Raw genomic sequence first — 6405 nt, 5'->3', positions numbered from 1 at the left:
CACTGGGTTAAAGATTGTGTTTTGGACCAGATGTTCTCGTACAGGCCCAACATCTGCTCAGCTCTGCTCTTTACTGTACCATGACTGGACTAAGCTGTTTATCTCTGTGGAGCCATGCAGGAGATTCCCCTGCTGCTCATTCAAACCTCGGCTGTAGAGCTTAATTAAGTGCTCTGATGAATTTTAGGCTCTCATTTAGTGAACATTAGAGCGGGCTCGTCATCTCTAATGGGCTCTATTCCAACCAGGAGAGCTATAAACCAATGAACTCAAGGCTCTGGTTGGCGATATGTTCAGTACTCTATTGTGGGCTCTAGGACACTTAAGACTCTAGTTGACTGTAGAGCAATCAAGCCCACGGAGTCGTTAATCACAGTTTACAGGTTGCAAAAAAAATGGAGGGAACGTATAAGACGGATTTCCATTTTGAACGACCATCCAACCAACTCCCATAATTCTGTGCAACGCAACCGTCAGAGCTATTCTTCTACTATAGAAAACTTTACTTTTACTTCACCCCACGAAAAAACTTGTGATACTTTTTTGTGTTTCGGATACGTGAAGCGAATCGTAATTTGATCTGATTGTGTACGGCTTCCAACCGTGTAACATATCGTATACAAACAAATATGATGATACCTTTGTGTGAGTGAATATCTGATATAGCTCCCTGTCGAATTTGTGACTACTTCAGTTTGATCACATTACGTCCTGCCTTTCTCTCTCTCTCTCTTGCTCTCTCTCTCCGTCATTCCAACGCTGCCGCCCCTCCATCCACGGCTTTACCTGCCCGCCAAAAATAGCGCAACGCCCATTAATGGTTTTGTATAAGCGAGTGGGCGTGTCTGCGCAGCGAGGGAGCCATTTAGAGAGAGTTATTATCTCCCCAGGGGTAGATGGAGGAAGTAATAGCTGGTGGTGGTGTGTGTGTGTGTGTGTGTGTGTGTGTGTGCGTGTGTGTGTGAGGGTTTGGTTCGGTGTGGAAAGCTTGAAAAGAGTCGGAACGAATACAAATGACATCACACAGCCCTTGTGACGTGAGCCAATTGACTCACTGTACGTTATGGCCGTCACATTGCCCCCTGGTGGAAGTCGTATGTACTGTTCCAGATGGACTTTTGGGGCCCTTATTCTGGCCGTTTTCTTGTCGTTTATGCTCAGTACTTGGGTGTTTTATATTATTTATTTCCTAAGCTGCACAGTAAGCTTAGTGGCGACTTGCTGTCAGAGGGGGAAAGGAGAGAGAAAGCGGCTGCAAAAAGCCTCTCAAAGCTCAGCAGAAATGTATTTATAGGCTGAAATAAAAGGATTATACCTCCGTGAAGGAGTCGAGGGGGGGAAGCCTGTGATTTGCAGACACGGCAGATGATGTATAATCTAACATGAAGGAGCAGGGGGAGAGAAATTTACTGCGAGGGGGAACGATTCTGATTCTCCAGTTTCACCTTGTGGCTTCATATTGGCCCCCGATAATTAACCCCCCCTCCACCAGCCAGCTTGCCGGAAATGTGTTTTTGTGAGGGTAAAAGCCTGTGATAATTACCAGCGTAATGACACGGCTAGCGTTCTACCCGCGCCGGCGTGCGCGTTTGTGCATGAATTTGAATCATTGGCCTCATTTCAAAAGCATTAAAAAATAAATCCGGAGAGATGGGGGATAAAAGGAGAATCCACTGTACAGCTGTCAAAAAAAACAGTTACATAACAGCCCCCAACTCATTTCTATATCCCTGCGTATTCCGCTTCCTACAAATCTAAAGCGACTTCCTCCGCGCACAGATGTTGTGCACATGCGAGCGCTTAAAGCGCCCCCCACCCACCCAACCCCCACCCCTCTCGCTGTTGCTAAGGAGAACGCGGGAAGTCGAGCCTTTTCAGAAAGGAGAGGGGGGGGTGGGACGGGGTGGGGGGTGGGGGTTGAATTGAGAGCTAGTGAAAAGGGAGAGGAGGAAATGAGGCGGTGGGTGACAGGATTTCAGCTGGAGGAGACAGCGTGTCAAAGCAGTGGGAAGGTGCAGCGCCATAGATCAGCGTCATTAGCGCTCGCTGCTCTGTAGAGCCGCTGGATAGGGTAGAGTACACTGAGGAACTGCACACACACACACTAACACACACGCACCCACGCAGGGCTGGGTATCGATAAGAGTGTTTCAATACAGCCAAATCTATACTTGAGTTATAAATCTTCTTTTTTTTATAGCGAAATGTAGTGATATCAAAAGATGAATCCCACAGATGCGCATCCAAGACAAACCCACAGGTTCCGAGCGGATCTGAGAGCTTCGTCTTCGGTTGGTCCTTCTGTGACTTGGTTACATCGTCGCGTAACACGAGCTGCTCCCCACCCCCACCCCCCCCTCCACAGGGGTTCTTAAAGGGACGGTAAAGAGGCTGGCCTGTTTACACTCAGTGTGCACAGCCGCAATACACATAAAAGCATTGCAAAGGTTTTAAAATCCTTGAAAATAAGAAGATCTGTACCTGCTGTCCCCACAGACAGGTATATTAAATTAAATGACATAAAAAGTGGGGGGTACAGCGTCAAGCGGTATCCATAGCAACAAGCCTCATTTCATGGCCTCAAAAGAAAAAAGAGCATATGACCTACCGTATCCACTGTATATGCATGCATGAGAGAGAGAGATGTAAGGTGTATTCAGGACTACTGCAGTACAGCGCATGTTCTTCCACCATAACCCGTCAATTACACGCTGCCTGAGCCAATCATGAGCAGGATCAAGCTGCTGATTACTGTTGCTTCCTACATTAGCTCCAGCACAGACGGATGGCTGCAGGCTGCAAAGCCACGGCGCTCATCCAAGGACAAAAACCAAGACTGCTGGGATGGCGTGTGCGTGTGAAGTGCTAAAAGCCACAGATACAGATGGATTACAGTATTTGGAAACAAGGCAAGATATCGGTCAAGCATCCCAAAACTTTCCTTTGAGTTTTATCACTAGCGTATCTTCCTGTCTGTTCTTGCCATTGTCCCCATGAGGGCCCTTAAAGCACTTATTGGTGTCATTGTGTAACTGTTCAGTCATTCGAGGACAACAGAAGAAAAAAAACGTTGAATTATATAGTTGGAAGCTGCATTCGCTGCAGAGAAACCATTGAATTTCTATTTATAATCAATAATCTAAAGGATTGCAGATCGATCACAGAACCAACAGTGGACTCATGTTAGCCCATTATGCAAGAGGAGAGGATGACTAATCAGTCTGATCATCTAACCAAGGTCATCCCCACTGCTTTAAACCTTCTTCTATTTGAACAATCTCCCCTTTTGCAGCCCTCACCGGGCCCCGGGGGCCCCTGGAGCCCACTTTGGGGAAACACTGCTCCAGCAGATGTTGCCCGCTGGCGGTGTGAGCCGGTGTGAATGCTGCTGCTCTCCTCTCAATGCAGCGATTGGGTTTGACTTGGACCAAAGCCAAACGAGAGTCGCAAAGCAGACGGACTGCGCGCCACTTAACGCACGTTTTTGGATCTTAACCGCATCTTGTTAGTGGGTTTAAGAACGAGATGAGTGCGTGTGTGTGTGTGTGTGTGTGTGTGTGTGTGTGTGTGTGTGTGCGAACATAACACAATCTACAGCAGGTTCCATCACCTCCCCACACGGTTGATTCTACACAGGTGCATAGAGGATAAGCGTTCACTGTATAGCTGCACCAAAAAATGATTCAACACAACACACACGCCTTGATTTATCAGGTTTAAACACACACACATACGCGCGTTCAAACACTCAGCACACACTCACCTCGCTCATGTTGGAAACGTGCGCACAGGGAGTTCTGCAGCAGAAGTGGACTTCGGGTCTCTCCGTCTTTCAGCCGCTTTACCGAATCGATGCCGACGCGCGAAGCAGGCAACGGTCGAGTCGAGCGCGTTTAACCTGGCAGGAGGAAGGAGAAGGAGAAGAAGTTGATGATGACGGAGATGTAGAAGGAGGATCGAATCGAATCCCGCCGAGCGTGTGGAGGCTTCGGAGACCGGAGAGTAAAGTGATGCTTAGCTCTCCTCGGGCTGCTGTGCGCTGATGGAGGAGGGAAGCTTCAGAGGCTGGAAGTGTGCGGCAAGGCAGTGGGCAACAGGATCTCTCTCTCTCTCTCTCTCTCTCTCTCTCTCTCTCTCTCTCTCTCTCTCTCTCTCTCTCTCTCTCTTTCTCTCTCTCGCCCACTCACTCTCATATCCAGTCACCAGGGATCAGACTGTTGCCCTAGTACAGCGATGTAGGCTAATAGGTACATAATAAGGAGTGTAACCCCGGAGCACGTCACTCTGTGTATCTCGGAATGGCGCTAATATTGTTGTTTTGCACTTATTGGACGTGACAAAATGAAATCATCAAATCATCAGTTGAAATAATCGATATTCAGCCTATAAATTACACTACATGTGTGTGTTCTCGGTTTTGCTGTGTATGGGGTGAAATGCTGTGTATTTGGTTCCAAAGTGTCAAGTGTCACTTCCGTTTGAATTTATATATAGAACCGTTGACAAAGCGCCAAAGCGGAAGCATGACTATTAATGAGGTCAATGCAAAATCCAACTGAAACTCACTTCTTGTTTTCTCTTTGTCGCTGTGCGCTGAATGTTCATAAAATCATATTTCATGTTGAAAATACGTTTTTGCTGCGTGTCTTTGTTTGACTTTGTAACCGCAGTAATTTCCTCTATTCTTTCGTTTTCACTCGTCTAATTTCGTCTCACCGTCGGTGACATTTGGAGATTGTATAGTTTGGGTTGATGGTTGTAATCCGGTCTGTGTTGTCCACTAGAGGGCGCCGTTGCACTGTGTATCAGACGAAACCCTCTAGCTCAGCGCGCCCGTGTCTAATAACATTAAATAATGATAAATATTTACTTGAAGGATTTCTATTTCTTTCATCGGATAGTCTTGAATCTTTTAGGTATTATCATTATCATTATTAGTATTCCAGAGTAAAATATTGTACAAAATCAAACCCCACAACACTCAATCACATGAAGAAGAATTCTGCAGAATTTGTATTTTTCCACTGGGCTGTGAAATATTATATAAATATTTTCTGTTCCATTTTATTTCCATTAAATCCATTGCAGTTCGTCTTGTCAGTTCCTCTCATAGCCAGTAGGGGGGTTCCTATCTCTAAATAGTGTAGTTATATTTGCTCAAACTGCATAACAATGCATCATTCTCCACCACAAACATTTCTCATGAACATATTCTTCTCATCTTACTAAAAAACAAAAGGTTGTAAAATTGTTCTTTTTGGAAAGAGTAAAGAGAAACAGCATTAAATGACACAAACTGAGAGATCGGTTTATTTTGTTTGTGTTTATTTATTTCTAATGTGTTTTATTTTTATCTTTTTTATCTGTCCACAAAGTCATATTAGTCACTACTATGTTAGGTCAGTTTTCCCTCACTGCAATGGCAGTCAACTACACAAGAGCCCAAACCCAGCGTGGCCCCCTCACCTCGCCAGGATTTGTCATTTGTATCGCGACTGACGCCTCTGAAAAAGTCGCAGGTACACGATCATCGCAAACTTTTTGAGCAGTTTGACCCAAGATTAGGGAGATAAGGTGCAACTTCAATTTCAACATATGGAAAATTGAAATGTCATACGAGCTCACGTTGTATCTTTATCTCTCTGCGCAGGTGTATCGATGCGTCGACGTCTACAGGGATCAACAGCAGCTCCGCGTTGATGTTTGAACAGTTTATCCTAACACACGTACATACAAACTGCTAACAATTCCGCACAAAGTCATCATAAGTGAATATATATAATCTAATATCTTTCTTAAAACTTTGTAAATACATGATTTGAAACACATAGTTCGGTTACACTCCATAATACGTCTCTGGCAGGGCCGTAACTACAATTATGAGGTCAAGACTGCCGTGTGTTTTGGGGAGAATATTTGGGATTGGAAATATTACAGGAAATCTGAAAAGTTACAGAGTTGTAGTTGTAGAATTTTAACCAGTTTTTGGTCTCTGCTCAGAAATATCTCAGGGTGGTGATGCTTTGTTGGGTGCTTAGACTTGGACCTCAGTATTTGTTGCTACAGCCCTGGAGTGTAGAGACGCATAGAGGTGCATTTCACTGTATTTGTAGAGGAGCTGCTGTGTTTCTGTAGACATTCGCGCCAATTCACCTTTTAAACCTGCATGAGGAGACATGAAATAGCCATCGGAGCATTTGTTTGACATTGGCAAGACGGTACCGTGGATATCGAGCATTCCCATTGGCTCATAAGCAACTATAATTGGGTTCTTTTCTACTGAAAATTCTGCATTGTCTGCTGGGTTTTAAGTGAAACAACCTGGCAGCACCGAGGGAATTCACGTAATGTGGCTGTATATTTAGAATGATCGGCAGGCCGTTTTATTCCCATCTGCCCGTGGGA

The sequence above is a fragment of the Genypterus blacodes genome, unplaced genomic scaffold (genome assembly GCF_046128005.1).
Source record: "Genypterus blacodes isolate CSIRO-AG114 ecotype Tasmania unplaced genomic scaffold, CSIRO-AGI_Gbla_v1 ptg000122l_1, whole genome shotgun sequence".
Lineage (NCBI taxonomy): Eukaryota > Metazoa > Chordata > Actinopteri > Ophidiiformes > Ophidiidae > Genypterus > Genypterus blacodes.
The sequence above is the reverse complement of the archived record's forward strand: the minus strand, read 5'-3'. Positions refer to the sequence as shown.